General features: G+C 46.7%; 1 long non-coding RNA gene across 2 annotated transcripts in view; it reads left to right on the top strand.

Moving 5' to 3' along the window:
• The first annotated feature begins 2,681 nt into the window (after positions 1-2,681).
• Positions 2,682-17,974, top strand: part of LOC140850596 (uncharacterized) — a 50,159-nt gene continuing 34,866 nt past the window's right edge. Inside the window, exons 1-2 of one of the 2 annotated variants that reach the window (XR_012133538.1) lie at positions 2,682-2,762; positions 3,605-3,738. This is a non-coding gene — a long non-coding RNA (uncharacterized lncRNA). Of the gene's footprint in view, positions 2,763-3,295; positions 3,489-3,604; positions 3,739-17,974 lie in introns of those variants that run through there. The other variant, XR_012133537.1, reaches the window with a different exon arrangement.

Here is a 17,974-nt window from a genome sequence, read left to right as displayed (position 1 = left end):
GCCCCGCCCGCCCCTCTGTACCTGCCCTTCCCTTTGGCTCCTGTTCTTGGAAGCACTGTCTCCTCACAGGGGCCCCGCAGCCGGTAGACACCGGGGTGCCGGCGTGGGTGCTGGCCGCCTCCGAGTCTGTGCAGAGCCCCTGGCAAGCAGGGCGGCCCAGATGCCACGCGCGGGGGGTCCGTGCCGACTCGCCCAGGGCTCACGCCCCTGCCTTCCCTGCGCCGTGTCTCCAGGGGTGAGCCCGGCGCCCCTCCGCGTCTGACTCCGGTGAGCGGGTGACATCCTGACAGCCTCCCTCACTCTTACATCAAAATCTTTTCTTGTCTTTGTCAGAAACCAGCGGTTCACTTTTGTCATAAAAAGTTGAATCTGAAATCATAACAAACCAGCACGCAACACACACTGACCCCAATTCTTTTTGCATGCGGTCAAAATGTCCTGTACTGTCATTACTGACCGTCAGCATTTCAGCATTGTCTCCCAGCACAGCCCGGGAATTCTCTCTCTCCCTCTCTCTTTTTACTTCTCAGCCGCTTTTTTTTTTTTTGAGAGGGCATCTCTCATATTTATTGATCAAATGGTTGTTAATAACAATAAAATTCTGTAGAGGGGACTCAATGCTCAATGCACAATCATTAATCCACCCCAAGCCTAATTCTCATCAGTCTCCAATCTTCTGAAGCATAACGAACAAGTTCTTACGTGGTGAACAAGTTCTTACATAGTGAATAAGTTCTTACATGGTGAACAGTGCAAGGGCATTCATCACAGAAACTTTCGGTTTTGATCACACATTATGAACTATAAACAATCAGGTCAAATATGAATATTCGTTTGATTTTTATACTTGATTTATATGTGAATCCCACATTTCTCCCTTATTATTATTATTATTATTTTTAATAAAATGCTGAAGTGGTAGGAAGATGCAAGATAAAGGTAGAAAACGTAATTCAGTGTTGTAAGAGAGCAAATGTAGATGATCAGGTGTGTGCCTGTAGACTAAGTGTTAATCCAAGCTAGACAAGGGCAATAAAACATCCACGGATGCAGAAGATTTCTCTCAAAACAGTGGGGGTGAGGTTCTAAGCCTCACCTCTGTTGATCCCCAATTTCTCACCTGATTGCCCCCCTGCGACTGTACCTGTCTTAGGTTGTTCCTCCCTTGAGGAATATTACCCGCTTTTGACACTGTTAATGATTTGCTCCTTGACTCCTTTCTTGACCTCTGGATCACCACTTTTTGCTCATTTCCTTCCTTCCTGTCTCTGCTCCTGTTTCCAGGTTCATTGTCCTGGGCAGGTAAATACAGGCTCAGTCCTGCACCCTCATTCAGGACCATGGCTTCCTGTGCGCAGCTGACATGGCACTGAAATCTCCTTTGAGAACTTCCTTCTCAGCTCCAGAAAGACAAATCCAATGCCTTCTTTTTAAAATTTAATTCAATTTTTAAATGTTTTTATTTTTAATTTTTAAATTGAAGTGTGGTTGACATATATTGGTTTCGGGTGTACAACATAGTGATTTGACAATTATGTTCATTAGAAAATGCTCACCATGGTAAGTGTAGTTACCATCTGTCACCATACAAAGTTATTACAATATTAGTAACCATATTCTCTGTGCTGTAATTTTCATCCCTGCGGATTATTTATTTTGTAACTCTTAATCCCCTTCACCCACTGCCTTCTTGAAGCTTCTGTTTAGAGGGCAGACATAATAAAACAAATAATATTTGACATAATAAAAACAGAATCAGAATCTTGGGCTCTTAGGTTTTCTATGTTCCAGTTCCCTCCATGTTAGGAAACTGCCGGGCTGACCTGTCCTCTCAGCCACCCCCGATGCAGTCAGGCCCTGCTGATTTTGCTGCCAGGCATTCCACCATTACCCTCAGCCGGCGCCTTCCTCTGAGCTGCAGCATCTCGCTCCTGCATCACTGAAGCCTTGATGTCTTTTCTCTTCTGCTCCTGTTACATGCAATGTGCCTGGCCGGCATGATCTTTCTGAAGTTTCATCAAGCCCCGTCCCCAAATCCTTCACTGGACCCAGAGCTCCTGCAGGTGGGCTCTGCTTCTCTCTGCAGCTGTCACCCCAACACCCCATGCTTTCAGCCTGTCTGCTCCCTGCTTTCTGGGCTCCCACATGTTATCCCTTGCTCCCCCGAGCTGCCCCATCCTCTTCGGCCTGTTCACGTCGGCCTTTTCTCCAGACCTCAGGCCGAGGGTGGCTCCTTCGAGGAGCCTTGCGGGGCAGGGCCTAGAGCCCCGTGGGGCACTGATTCCGCTGCACCCCCTCTGCTGCTGCTTCACATTTACCCGTGTGGGGACAGTGGGAATGGAGGTCTCCCCGGTGCTGTGGGGATCATGCTTCCTTTTCCTCAACTAGCTGAGAGAATAAAATGTTCACTTTCCAGCACAGCTTTGGCATCCCTTAGCCACGCTTAGTGGTCTTCTGTAAGAGCTATTGTGGATGACAGACATCCTTTAGGGGTGAAGAAAATGAGGCGTGAGTGACTAAGGACCATCACAAATTGGGTAGAAAGTCTGGAGGCTTTGGGTCCCAAGCCAGCAGGGGCCATGTCCTAATTTGGTGACAGTTTCTGCCTGAGCACAGCCCACAAGGGTAAAAGGCCAGGCCTAGTGAGAGTGACTCAACCCAGAGCCCCTCATTGTGTCCGTCTCACCAGAGGACATCCTGCTGAACATGGGCATCCTCAGAGCAGTTGCATCTGGAATGGGAGCAGGGTTCCTGTGTTTGTGGTGAGCAAGTTCCTGGCTCCTTTTTACCCTGTCTGCCACCTTCTGTCTGTCTCTGAGGCTTCCTTACGTTTTGATGCCTTGGTCGTGGGTGGACCCACCCATGTCTTTCTTCCTGCAGGGCCTGCTGTGTTCTGTGGCTCTGCTGCAGCCTCAGATTCCCCCTGCTGGTGGGAGTCCCCACCTGACCCATGAGGGCCTCACCTCCCGAGGCAGTTACTGCCTGGCCCATGAAAATACATGGGGAGATTTGAAGGGCTATTGTGTTACATCCTTCATATTTTACCAGCAATAGATCCAGCCCTTGGCTCTTGAGTGGACTCTCAGCTCTATAAATTAGGGGTCTATTTTTAGGAGGGAAGATTCATAGTCCCTGAGATTCCCTATGACCTGCTTATGTTTAAGTGCTGAAGCAGGATTGGACTAAGAGGCCAGGTGCTCTCAGAATAAAGTCATGCTCCAGGAGCCAGACCCACACACTTCTGTCTCCTCTGCTTTGGTGCCCGCTTGGACCTAAGCTCCTCTCTGATTTCTGCATGGCACTCTGGTTCTACTTGCCTGGACTTGGGCTATGCCTGAATTTGCTTTTGCTTTATAATTGTGTCTGCAGAATCTTTTCTCCGAACACCTGGTCCACGGGCCCAGCTAAGATGCAGCTTCCACAGCTCCCTTGCTGAGGCATAATCTCAGGGCTAGGGGCCTTGAATTCTGCATTTTCATCTCTTCCAGGTGATTTTTGTGCACAACATTTGAAAACTGCTTTACATGCCAAGTTTTTGGGATCCAAGCTCCATTTACAGAAACCTGGATTTAGTTTGCTTTTTATTCAAACTCCACCCCTGTAGGCGCTGACCCAGGATCTCTCTACAACATGGTCCTCAACGCAGCCAGAGCAATCCTCCTTCCCTCTCTATCTGGCAAACCTCCCTCCCCAAGGCCCAGAGGGTGTTGGGCTCCTGGCTGCAGAGAACTCTGGAAGGTGAGGATGGCCCTGCCAATAGCCTTGGGGTTGCCGGGAGGCAGACTTTCTAGGGCAGTTCATTAATGTGTACAGCCAGGAGAGAATGTTGCTTGGAGGGTGGCTTAAGGTCTAAGATAAAGGACAGAGGCTGCATCCGGGCAAAGAGAAGCCACAGAGGAAGGGGCAAAGGCAGGAGACCAGCAGAGGGAAGGGGAGCCCATGGTGGTGGCACAGAAAGGACAGGGCATGTGGGCAAGTGTAGGCTGGGTTGGGTGTCTGGGCAGGGCTGTGCCATCTGGACAGTGGGCCTGTCCGCCCTCTCCCCTCTGCCACCTCCATGCCGGGATTCAGGCTGGAATGAGGCATTACTCCATCTCCAGTGTTGTGGGTGGTATGGAGTGGGGGGCACCTGCTGGATGTGGGGCAGGCTGAGTGGGCAGTGGTGCATATCCTCCCCATCTGGTTCATTCTAGCCATGCTTGTGCCCCTGTTGGCCCTTACTAGTCTCCAGCTCTTGGACAGCTCTGGGCAGGAAGTTTGCTTTCCTGTCTGTGAGCCCCTCTCCTTGTAGATGGCAGAGATTGTGTGAGGGGACTTGGTGGGGAAGTACCGGCACACAGGGCATGGAGCGTGACCCTTGCTGGACTCCTCCTATTTTGTTTCATGTACAGAGGGACTGAAGACTCAGTGTTTCTTGAGCATACAGGGCCCAGGCCTCTGGCCTTGAATTAGGCAGGCTTCCCAGAGAGGGTTCTGGGTTAGGAGATGGAAAGGGTAGAAAGCTGTCCAGGTGCACAGTGATAAAGAACACTGATTTCTACCCAGGGATACATCTCCAGAATGGATTCTGGCATGTGGGGAAGTGGAGGCTAGGATGGGGCTTCCCCTGGGCTCAGAGCCACAGGAGGGACAATTGACTATCAAGTAGCATTGCTGTCACATAGGCCACGACCATGTTCTGACGGCCGCTGGTGTGAATGGGCACCACCGTACTTGCGAATGAGCATCTTTCACAGTCCAGGTGGGCTAGGCCAAGACTTGTTGAACTCTGGTGGGCGTCACAATCATCTGGCAGCTCAGTGCAAGCCCAAGGCCCACATCATGGCCTTCTCTGAGGAGCCTGGGCTCTGGGCTCCCTGTGGTCCTTTGCCGTGATTCAGACACATGTTGGAGTCCTGTGACATATCTGTGGGGCAGGAGCCCTTCCTGTGTGGATAGATTGCAACCAGGCTAGTGGGAAGAGCAACAGGCTTCAGTCCAAATGGCTCTTTAAGGCTTCATCTAGGGTTTTCAACAGGCTGCCTATGAAAATCATCTGGGCAATTCAAAACAATGAACACGTCTGACTCCTCCTAGAGATATTCTGCTTCATTGGTCTGGGGTGGGGCCTGGGCTGCGATACGGCAAAAGCTCCAAGTTTCTAATGTGCAGTTATGGCTGGTGAGAGCCCTTGACCCTCAGCTGCTGTGGTTTTCATCTGGGGTGTAGATCTTTGCTCACAGTTAATGCTTGGAAAGGCTACTCAATCAATTGCCAACCTTACATTTTTAGATGGAGAACCAGATAGCGGGAATCATAACCATGACCTACCCGTAGGCATTCTGCATAAAAATTCGTTGTGGTAGAAATCAGGTATTTGTTATAAGTTGGACTTTGCTTTCACACAGTGCCATCCATGGCTTCCAAGCCCCATGTCACAGAAGGAGGGTGACATACAAATGGACAAAAACTTCCACAGAGACTTATCAAAGGACTGAGAACATGGATTGTCTTCAAAGAAGGGGTGGTGGAGTGTGGTGACCGTTTCAGCCTGACTCATTTGTTTGCAGAGCCCTTTCACTGAAGGGTGACTATCTCCATCTGTGCCTAAGAGACCCTGTGAAGATGCAGTCAGGGACCACGACTCATGCAGAGAGCCGCTGTTGGCAGAAACAGTCTCCAGGGCTCTTATATCTACAGCCTGTTATTGTGCATTTTCATTCCCAAGGGCTCAGCCCTGTGGAGACCTGGGAGAACAAAGGAGGCCATGATTGCCATGTGAGGTGAATGTGCTTCGTGGTCACAGAGGATGTGGGCTCAGCCAGTGCACCAGGAGCCTGCCAGCTGCCTGATGGCCCCGCTGGGGACCTGCAGCTCTGTGCACTTGGCTGACCTCCCCTGACTTCCCCAAGGGCCACACCCTCAGTGTTCCCACTGAAGTGGACTCCCTTCCTTTACTGGCCTCAGAGTTCAGAGGAGGGGTTCAGTGATGAGCCAGTAGCAGAAGGAGAACACCCTGCAGCCACTTGGTGCTACAGAAGGCTGTGTTGCAGGGCAGTGTGGACACTGGCTCCTAATATCCCCATGGGACCTTGTGGTTTCCATAAATGACAGGCCAGGAGGACAGGAGAGAGGAACATGACTAACTTCTCTTGAATAAGAACAGTATCCTGAGTGTATACCGAGGCTATGGGTATGATGCAACAGCATGTGAAGCTCTGGGGACATCCATGCTGGGCCAGCTTTCCACTGAGAACTTACTCTAAAGCTTATTTTCCTCAGGACGGAGGCTGGGGTGTAGGAACAGTAGCAAAAGCTGAGCAGAGATGATTTAGACCCAGCTTTGCTGTTTCTCCACTGAAAGGCTCAAGAGACAGCTCTCTCTCCATTTCAATTCCATCCTCTCCTCTGGGGGAGCTTTACAGTTTAGGCTCCACTGATGGCTGTGGCCATTTCCCTTGGTTTCAAAGGGAAGACTTTTAAAGCAGGATTTCAAAGAAACTTTATGCTCCTTCTATTCAAACAATTGCTAACAAGAGTAAACAACTGCTAACCAAGAGCTGGCTATTACAGTGAAGCAGATTGAGTTAATCTGGAAGTCTCAGTGGTTGCATTAGCTCCCGAGGAGTACCTGGCCTTGTGAGGGACTAACTGCCCTGTGCCCCAAATACTTCACCCTGAGGGGCATGTTCTCATTAAACAGTTCACCAAATATTGAGAACCTGCATTGTGCCTGGCCGTGGGGATGTGACAGTGAAGGCGAGTGCAGAGATCCCTCTCATCTTGGAGCTGAGAGGGTAATGAGGGAGGCAGTGGGCGCAAATGGAGCAACGCGTCAGTGTGGGTTGGGTTAACCACCTGGTGGAAACCAACTGGGTGTAAAGACCGAGGATAAGATGGGGAACTAATTCAGACAGGACTGTCAAAGAAGACCCCATGGAGCAAAGGTTGCTGATTATAGCTATAAATCCTGATTGTGAAATCCCAGAGCTGAAACCACCTTTGGGTGTCATACCATGCATGGTCACACATGCAGAGATGTATGGAACTGGAACAGAACCACATGGGGGTCAGAGGCAGGGTATGGCCAGGACCCAGGGGTCCAGGCTCTGTCTTTGCCATTGGAACTCACCTATGGGGTCCCCCATATAAGTTGTATTTTGACACCTTCGGGCCCTCTCCAATTCCTAGACAGCAGAATTCAAAAAGGATAAAGGGCCTTTATAGCACCTGGTTGTTGACACATAAAATCAAATTCCCCAGGCTCATTGTGGATTGAATTTTGTGGATTGACAAAATGCCTTCAATCCAAATCAGATGGATGTCAAACCACCTTGACTTGCTACATGTTGCCTCAGCTATGAAATTAGCTCATCTCCTGACTTGAGAGACAAAAATGTGTGGTGGATGGCTGCCTGAGGGGTGTAGAAACCTTCCGAAGAGCTGGTGGCTTCTGCTGATAGTGAGTTTAGCACTCTGCTTCTTTCCTGCTTCCTTCTGAAGAGCACATTCTGGAGATAAGTTCTAGCCTGTGGTTCCAGCCTTCAGGGTGCATGCTTGTCTCTATAACAGGGCCATGCCTAAGGCTCAGACCCTGTGTTAGAAGGGGCTGGAAGAGGAGGAGTACCTGGAACAGTTGGGGCTTCACTCACTCAGGAGCCCTTGCCCGCCCACCCCTGGTGACGCTGCAGAGCAAAGGGCAGGGAGAAAAGGCAGAGATCTGCAGCTGCCTGAGCTGAGCCATGTTGAGGCTTTCTGCCACCTACTTTGGCAAACCTCGAGTCCTTTTTATTCTATAAGGGTCTCCCTGGAGTCACAATCCATGACATGGCAAGTGCAGGGCTGCGCTCAGCCTTGGACCCTGCAGTGCTCGAGAGACCTGAGAGCAGGGGGATAGGAACAGCATAGAGGACAGCTAACCCTCTGGATGCATTTTGCCTGGAGAAGAGATGATCTGGAGGAGAGGAGCCTGTTTCAACACCAGAAGGACTGTCATAGAGAACATTTGAGAAATTCAGTGGGTGATCTTTGCACCTGCTTTCTGTAGGCCTGGGTCCAGCCCAGAGCCATGGTCTAGCCAGACAGGCCCTGCTCTGGGAGTGCTGACCTCTAACTGGAGAAGGTGGTGGGAAACAATAAACAAGGGTGAAGGAGGTTAATATCAGAGGGTGAGAGCATGATGAAGAAAATAAAACAAGATAGTGCATTAGAAAGTCACGAGGCTGGTGCTTCTAGAACATCAGTGCCTATGTAAGAACATTGCAGATGAAAAGTCAGTGACAAGGAGACTGAGGCTGGGAGAACCCCCAGGGCAGAGGTCCCATGGCAGGAGTCAGGTCCAGGGGGTTGAGGACTGTTTGGAGGGTGGAGCACAGTAGGTGGGCAGCATGGATTAAAAGTGCTGGTGGGTGGGATGAGGTATTGCTTCAGCAGAAGGTGTTGAGTCAAACTAAGTTACACTAAGGAGTTTGGATTGTTTTCAGAGTCTGAGGGAAGGCACTTATAGGAAGTGTTAAACAGGGAGTGAGTGATAGGATTTTATTTATGTGTTTGTGAATGTGAGTGCTTGGTGGAGAATGACTTACTGGGAGCAGAGGGTCAGGCTGGCTGGGGAAGACCGCAGAGCAGTTGCAGAGCTGGAGGTGGTGGATCTGACCCTGGAGGCACTGCAGATGAAGAGGAGGAGGTCTGTTAAGGATATAATTCTGTGTATAGTATGGATTAGATATATGGACTTCCATATAATGTGGTTTAAATTCACAAAGGCAAATCAGAGCCAATGGGGGACACTGATGGAAGGCAAACTTTAATTTTGCACCTCTGTTCTAGAAGCCACATGGTAGAAAGAGCATGGGATTAAGTGTCTGGCAGACCTGGATTCCACTTCAGGCCTTTCACTCCACAGCCATATGATGCAGGGCAGCCCACTCAGTCCCTGGACTTGACGAATCTCTGTGATGTGGAGAGGATCAGATTTGCCCGCAGAGTTGCTGGGCTGATAACCAGCCACAGGCTGGGCACACACTGTCCAAGGAGCTCAACATCACTTCAATCCTTTCCCCCCTTCTTCTCTGCCCTGAGGAAGGGCTCAGCCTTGGAGTGGGCCTCCAGGAAGCTCCCAGGGGCTCAGCGTCCCAGGGGCGATGTGGAGGGGGCTTCCTAGTCTAGGTGGGGATTTGTACTTAGAACTTTAAAGGTTCTTTCTCACAATGAGGTAATGTGATTCTGAACATCCACTACATCTATGTTTAGTAGATAACTATGAAATGCATGATAAATATATGAGGAAGAATTAAATGTGTGTTTCATGAAGCCCACGTGGGTGTTTGTGACACTGTAAGATCAGTGGCTGACAAACCGTCAGGCTGCTGGGGGCTGGGGGGCGGGCTGGAGTGCATGCATCTCGACCTCATTCAGGGCCATCACGTGTCACAGAGAGCTCTTTCCACATGCCGGATTTTATTAAATTACAAATAATGCTTAATAGGGAAGTTTGTATTTTTAAAATTGGTTACTAGTCTTTCTGTTTTTGTTTTGTTTTTAAGATAAAGTGGACTTTAGAGATAAGTTTGCTTAAAATTTATTAAGCCTTTTGAAAGCCATTGTGAAACAGATAATCAGATGAACCAGTGGCTCATTAAAATGGCCAAGTTGACCTACATGTCATCCCAGTTTGATTGAGGAAGTGTCTTCAGCTTAGAACACTGCTGCCATGAACAAATCCAAGTTCAGTTATTTCAAGTGGTGATTTTTCAGATTTTGGACTTATGTTTAAAAAGTCAGATTCTGAAATTATGCTCATGTTCAATACCTGCTAGTTCTAGTGTCAGGGTGACCAGGAATCACTGATAAAGGAAAAAAGCAAGCCAGAAACTTTTCCAGTTATCTTCCATTTAGGGGTTGGCTCTGACATGGACACATTTTCTGAAACTATATCGACTAGGCCCTTAGAAGTTTGCACTAGTGCAAGCAAATATATTATCAACATGAATAGAGATGAGTTTGCACTGCATTTCAGAATTCTAGATTAACAAGACATTAAAGAATTCTTTAAAATTGATTCACAAGGACTCATTTATGCTTCTCATAGATGCTGTGCCAGCAAGAGAGATCAGGTTCAGAAATCAGTTTTTCCCAAACTCTTGGCTTAGTGCACACACTTGCAGAGCATGTAGTTAACTAGTGGAATCCCAATTTTCTATGCTGGGACATTTCCCTTTACATTTTTTGCATTTTAATGAAATAGACCCCCATACCTTCAGAGCTCAGAGTTCCTGAAATTGCAGTACTCTTGAGCTTGCATTCTTGGGAACTGTGAAGTTTAACCTTGATATTGAACGAGCTTATCTAAGCCCTAGTTTCTCTGTGACCCAATTTGTCCTTCTGTGGAGCAGAGACAATAGCATTTGCTCCTCTTAAACTTGTTAAGGTTGGGGGAGGTTATCAGAGTAGTGAAATAATTTTATATCCTTAAGTAAAATGTTCTAAAACTGTTTCTATCCATGGAAATAAAAACTAGCTTATTCATTTTTTTCTTGGCTGTAATGACTACTGGGAGATTAAGCTAAAATAAAAGAGTTTAAAAAATAGCGCTGTTCAGGGGCATTCTAATCAGACTACTTCTTGTCTAATGTAGGGGTTGGCTTTATCAACTTTGATTCCCATAAGATGGAGGCAACTTCTGTTGTGTCCTGGTCAGAGGTCACATGTAACATTCCTCTTGACCCGTGGATGACTGCATAGGTAGTTATCAGAAATGCTACAGTGTGGCCCCTCAAAGGGGTCTGCACTGCACACATTTAAGGGTGGTGAAAGTCAGAAGCTTTGATAAAGGTGAGTTTATGCCTGCCTTTCATGAACATTGGTATTCCTCTAGGCTTTTGTTTCAGCAAATACAGTCATACTATGCCTTGATGAACCAAGTGTGTGTATTTTGCTTCCTTAGATCCAATATCTTTGCAACTTGCAAAGGAATTTGAGAATGTGATGCCATTCCCAGCAAATCCTACCACACAGGTTCTGATCTTCTCTCCGCTCACTAGCAACCCTGTAACAAATTGAAATGGAAGCTATAGATGGAGAATTCTCTGTTTCCTTTATGCCCTTGATTGCTCTAAAGTCACATTTTATAGTTACGTAGTTGTACATAGTGTATGATAGTTGATGACATGTTTTGGGAGCTGGGGAAACAGAACCGTGAGTCTTCTCTCCCTGAAGTTAACCTAACTTCTTTGGGATTAATGGTAGACAATTTATTCCTAGTAGTTGCTTGTTGGGAACTCAAGAGTCCATGCCACTCTGATGGACAAATTTGCTCCAGGTGTCATCCTGCCTTAGCCCGGTGTTCTCGGTCTCTGCAGGCAGCGGGACTGGAGATGGGCAGGTGAAGGTCCTCTCCTCATGGCTTCTTGTTTCCCAGCCCGTTCGCCTGTGTGTACTCCCTTCCTCCCTTCCTTCTCCTTCACCAGTCAGACTGCCAGTGTCCTGGCCTCAATCGGATGCTGAGGATCCTGGGAGAAACCGCCCTCTTCCCAGGAGAACCACCACTATGAAACCCTCTAAAGAGGATTAGAGGACACAGATTACTGCAGAAATTACAACCAACCAGAAGATTCAGTTACAATGAGTCCATCCTTCTGAGTTTTGAAAGGTCCCTACTTTCAGGCCTGGGGGCTCTGTGTGCAAAGTCTTGGTAAACCCATTTCTACCTGTGCCTGCTGAGTTGAACTACAGCCACGAAACCTTCAGGAGCATTCCTAATACCTCGTGGTGCAATTTAGCCTTGTGTTTGTGGCAGGATTTCTCTGTGGGTTGCTAACATTAGAACATCGTCCATTGTCCCATGCTGGAGCAGGAATGGAGACACCAAGGGCAAGGATAAGACTGGGGCTGCTTGCCAGGCACCAGCCGGGTTCTGGCTCAGCAGCCTGACTTCCTGCCGCCCTGCTGCCTGGAGCTCCATCCAGCAATAGTTGCCAGGGTGGCTGAAGCTGCCAATTAAAAAGCCACAGCTCAGAGACAAATAATTTTGTCTGGGTTTCTGTCAAGGCTGGGAGAGGCTGTCAGCAGCAAATGCAGGAAATTTTAAGAGATCAAGAGCAGTTAAGAACAAATTCCATTCTGGGATGTTGTTATCCAAACAATCAAGGACTCAGCACTTCCTGGGGGTGAGGACCAAAATGGAACATGATCAGCGGCCAGCATCACTTCTCCAATCTCATGTGTCTGTTTTGAACAGTGAGGAACTGTCTAAAAATAACGCCTGGACCTCACAGGATTGGCGCTTTTCTTATTTATCCTGGTAGGCTTTGGTCTTTTGAAAAACATCTTTATATGGGCTGAGAGATTCCTATCACCTGTATTTATAGAGTCCTTTATTCTAAGGATGGCAAAATGCCCACTCCTGTTTCTGAGAAGTAAGGGGCAGATCTCCCCTGGGGGAAAAGTGACGTGAGATGGACAGTAAATCAGGTGGTGGGAGGATTAGATGGAACACCTGTTTTTTTGGTAACTCAGGGTTTGGCTCGCTCAGTAGCTCTGATCCTTCTTAAAAAAGTGCAGCACTCTCTCCCTGCCTTTGCCTGGGCTTGGGCCTCTACTGAGACCTTCCCCTGACCTCCTACCTAAGCCACACCTTTCCTACTAGTCCATCCTCGGGTTCAGGCCTGACCTGCCATTTGCTCCTAACGACTGCTCCCTCCCTTAATTTCTGAGGCACGTGTCCTTTGTGACCCCTCACACCTTAAGCCACACTTCATGTGACTGCATCTGTCTGTCTAGCATGGTCTTCGATCCCCCAGAGCAGAAACAGACCCTTGTGCCTTTCCAAATGCCCTCCACCCCTGATAAGAGAGTAGGTCCTTCTCAATAGCCAACAAGCCTGAGTTAAGGTAGTTGCTGGTCCCTGACACTAAGTGTGGGTCACCAAGTCACCAAAGAGATGACCTTCAGCAGCTGAACTGTAGTCCCGACACACTTAAGACTGGAGATGTGTGTGATCCCATCCCCTCCCTGCGTTACTGTGATCCACATTCTGTGTACTTCAGTTAATCCGTCGGAATCCTAAGATGTTACAGGGAACTGGACTCTGACTAAGAAGCTCCCCAGAAACTCTTTCCCCAAACTGGAGGTGCTTCCTAAGTGTGGAATAACCATGATGTGCCCATCTTCCCCGTGGGAGCAGCAGGATGAAAGGCTGTGGCTAGATGGGAACACCGGCGGGGATCTGGTTATTTAAGGAGATTTAAGGACACCCAAACAGCCAGGGGACGTGAGCCTGAGGAAATGTTGCCCTTCCCCACAGCTGTTCACATTCCACACAGCAGATTTTTCTCATGAAAAGCGCCAGGTCTGGTGGACGTAAAGTAAGGTGTGAGCTGGGTGGCTCAGGTGAAGCAGAGGATGTGATCTTGGCCATGGCCATCCTCAGTATCCGCTGCTTGGTGCCAGGTGTGTCCAGCTGGCCCTTGGCAGGGTGGGTGAGCCCACTCTGGCCAGCATCTTGGGCCCCCATTGTGCTTCCTGTGTTGACCCTGCCTTACGTGATGGCCTGCTTATTAACATGGCTTCTGAAGTGGCCTTGAGGAAAAGAGGAGCGAGTATTTCCTATTGAAGAAGGAAGTGGCAAACATACTCAGAAAAGAAGGGAATTTTGGAAAGGGTTGGACACAGTGGTGCGCCCAAGTGGAGAGACGGGGACAGTCTAGGTAAAGAGGCAGGTGCCGGGAGGTTTAGCGTGCAGTGGTGTGAGGAGAAGATGGGGTGAAGGGACCAGTCCAGGCTCCCAACACCTGTGTGCTTCCAAGAAGCCATTGCCCAGAGCTGTGGCAACAGTGCAGAGTAACAGAAACAGCCTATTTGGAAGTCAGAGATTCTTACCTGCGCTATGCTCCTGCCCTCCCACTTGACTGGTTAATATCGCTCGAGCGATTTGTTAACCTCCTTTTGCCCTAGTTTAGTCATCTGTAGGACGGTGGTTAAAATACACACCTCTCCAGAAAGGGGACCCCCTGCAGTGTTAGTGGGAATGTCAACTGGTGCAGCCACTGTGGAAAGCAGTATGGAGGTTCCTCAAAAAACTTAAAATAGAAATACCATATGACTCAGTAACTCTACTTCTAGGAATTTACCTGAAGAAAACAAAATCACCAACTGGAAAAGATGTATGCACCCCTATATTTGATGCTGCATTATTTATAGTAGCAAAGATCTGGAAGCAGCCTAAGTGTCCATCATTAGATAAATGGATAAAGAAGAGGTGGCACATATATCACAATGGAATATTATTCAGCTATAAAAAAGAGAAATCCTACAATTTTCAGCAACATGGATGAACTTAGAGGGTACTATGCTAAGCAAAATAAGCGAGGTGGAGAAAGACAACAATATGATTTCACTTACATGTAAAGTCTAAAAAAAAATAAAATGAATAAAAAACAAACAAAACAGAAATACTCTCATGGACACAGAGAACAGACTGGTGGTTGCCATAGGGGAGGCCAGTGTGTTGTGGATGAAACAGATGAAGAGGATAAAGAGGCAAAACATCCAATTAGAAGATAAATAAGTCACAGGGATGAAAGTACAGCACAGGAAATATCATCAATAATATTGTAATATCAAAAAAAGTAGTATCTTTGTATGTTGACTGGTGCAACCTCACTTATTGTGGTGCACATTTAATAATTTAGCATTTATCAAATCACTATGTTGCACATCTAAAACCAATATAATATTATATATCTATATTTCAATTTAAAAAAGAGAATGAAGAAAGGAGTATAAAAGAGGAAATAAAATGAAGTCACTTCAGTCAAGAGGTTTTAAAACAAAGCCAGAGGCCATAAGGAGGTAGACTTACACAGTCCTCACCTGGTTGAGCATAAACTTTTGAACTGAGCCTTGTTGCAAATACTCTAAGGACTCTGCAGTAGCAGCTGCAACTTGCTAGAGATAGAGACTTTTGCTCAGTGATGGCCTGAGCAACTATGACATTTAGCAAGGATTAGTTTTCTGCCACTAAAACCAATCAAAATTCTTTGTAAACATTGTATGCAAGGGGGGCACAATTGGATTGCTACCCAAATCTATGCTCCCTGAATTGCAATTCTGAGACCCCCAAATAAATGTTTTTGTTATATTAAAAAAACAAACTCATCAGCAACAAGCAAATTTAATGAGAAACATATATAAAGAGTAACAACAAAAACATAAAACACCCAGGAGTATTTTTAAGGAAAATTGATGTGATTACAATGAAGAAAATACAAATCTTCACTGACATGCAAAATGTACACATAAAATAATATGTACATTTGAATAAATATCATATTCACAGATAAGAAAATGCCTGTTGTTAAATATTAATTATTCCCAAATTCATGCACAAATTTAATCAAGTCGTTTCAGTATCCTCATGGCTATTTTAGAAACAGAACAAGTTCTGAGGTTAGTAATGTGAATGTTTAAAACAAATTTTTGAATAAAAAATAGAAGTAATTAATATTATTATTAAACTATGTTATAAAGAGCCAGTGTCCAAAACAATCTTGTTTTTGTTCATGAATAGACCAATCAATGAAACAAAAAAATGCAAACGTCTTGACAGGGTTAACCAAAAATAAAACTGTCAGTTATTTTCCCAGCAAAAATGGGTTTACTGGGGAATAACAGAGAATTGCAACTTCGGAGAAGCAAGCGGAACCTCAGGGAGTCCAGAGAACAGAGAGGGGGTTCTTTTATAGAGGAAAGCGGGTCGGGAGCTGGGGGACTGTTCTAAGCAATGAGTCCATTGGAGGAATTGGGAGTCTCACTTGTCATGGCTGCTCATTGGCTGAGTTGTGACAATCGCTCATTGGCTGTGCTGTTGCTACACTTGCTAGTGGAGTCAGAAACCTACCCCCCTCCTACCGGGTGGCTGAGAAGTCCAAATAGTAGAGTTGCGTGTGTCCTTCTCTTTCTGTGGAGTCTGCATAACCCTGAGGAGTGGGCCTGAGAGCTCCCCCTGCAGGCCTCCCCATGCCCATCAGTGAGGCTTCTTTCCTTCATCAATTTTCAGGATAGATAGGAATGAAAGGTGGTATGATATCCAAAGTAACTCAAATAAGTGTAAAATAAATGTATTATTCTTCAAATCACATAGGAATAACTTGGTAGAAATTGGGGAGAAAGAGTAATTTAGTCTTAAACAACGCATCAAAATAAAGTTCAAATTAATATAACAATTAAAATACAGAAAAACCAAAAGCAGATGAAAGGAAAAGCTTCATCAGATACTTGGAGGAGGGGTCTGCTTTCATCCTGCGAGCTTAGAAACTCAATTTGTTTTATTGTCCCACGGTTTAACAAACCTCTGAATGCTGATTTGAGGTGTACAAATTCATAAAACTAGTGTTTAAAATCTAGTGTTAACTTATTAATGTGCAGGGACACATAAGGCTGTCAAGGCTGTCCTTGTCCCACAGGATGCTAACTGGTGATTGTGAAATCAGAGCAAGGAGGCCTGGCCCAGTGTTTAACCTACAGCCTGCGCCTGTCTGGAAGCTAGAATGGCCACACGCACTCAGATGACATAACATTCTTTTGTTGCCCAGGTGCCGCCGGGCCTGCTGTAGCTCCCCTCCCCAGCAGTGGTGGGAAGGCCACTGTGATGTTGGCTCACCTTTTGGATTTTTGGATCATGCAAGAAGCCCAGGAAATAGTTTGGAGAGCCTGTCATCTCTTCAGTGGCAGGATCTGGTTCTACAGCTCACAGCTGCCATAACCACAAGGCCACTCTGGGTCCATGGGGGGATGCTGTGGGTGCCCCCACTTCTTCAGCTCCTGTGGGCTCTACAATGTCCTGCCATTCCAGCTCACTGTCTAGCCCTGCATTCCTGCTCCTCCGAGCATCTGTGCAGTGCAGGAACTGGTACCATCATTCTTCTCAGACTCCCCCTTCCCCTTTCCCAACTTTCAAGGCTGAAAAGGGTCCATCCCAACGTTTTGCGCAATTAAGGGCTCATTTGTTTGGCCCTGCTAGAAAAGGGGGTGTTGGTCATTGTCAAATCATCTGTAGGAGGGTGACAGTGTAATTTATTTCCTGAAACAGGACAGTTTTGAAAGTGAAGTGAAACGGAGGTGGGTGGGAGTTATCAAGAATAATGCTGAGGAAGCAAGAACAAACCAGGACTCTCCAGCCTCCCCCTCCATTCTCCCAACACTCTTATATGGCCACTTTCCCTGGGCTATCCTGGCCAACCCCCTTACTTCTGACCATATTCTTTAGCTACATTGATGCCTTCAATATTGCTTCTTCTTCCCTGCCTCCAGCCCTTCAGGGTAACATCTCAAGTTTCTGTATTCCGGCATTCGCAGCGAACTCCCAAAGGACATCTTAGTTCCAAGTTCCTGAGGGCATCTCAGTGTGGTTGTCCACCTACATCCTCTTCCCTTCCCTTTCCTTCTCCCCAGCACACTGGGGGGATTTATCTTAATAAAACAACCTGAAATTGTAGTATCACTTAAAATAATGCAGAAATAAAACCCCAGAGCAACCAAATATTCCACAGGAAAGGAAGGGAATGTCCTTTAAGAAGGGAATGTCCAAATAAAGCTGATGGTATGGAGATGATCAGTTAATATTTAGGAAGGTGATGATTTTGAAGAATTTGGCAACATGGAAATTGTATATTCTATAATGGTTAGGGGAAAACGAAGGAGGCTATAAAGTTGTACTACTTTGACTATAATTATATGAAAATAATAACAAATATGTTAACATGTCAGGATGGAAAAAATGCCAAAATGGTAATAATAGCTTTGTTTCAATTGGGAGATTAGGTGTGATTTTTTTTTCTCTTTTGCACTGTTCTCCAGTTTTTCTGGAATGCGGTTCATATAATGGAAACAATGTTCCCTCCCTCCCCTTCTGCAGGAATTAAATGAGGTAATTACTGTGAAGTGCCTTTCCTTTGTTTCTTCTCTCTCCAAAACCCCATTGTATCCTTTCGACCTT

The sequence above is a fragment of the Manis javanica genome, chromosome 7 (genome assembly GCF_040802235.1).
Source record: "Manis javanica isolate MJ-LG chromosome 7, MJ_LKY, whole genome shotgun sequence".
Taxonomy (NCBI): domain Eukaryota; kingdom Metazoa; phylum Chordata; class Mammalia; order Pholidota; family Manidae; genus Manis; species Manis javanica.
Note: the sequence above shows the minus strand (reverse complement) of the source record. Positions and strands in the feature narration are given on the sequence as shown.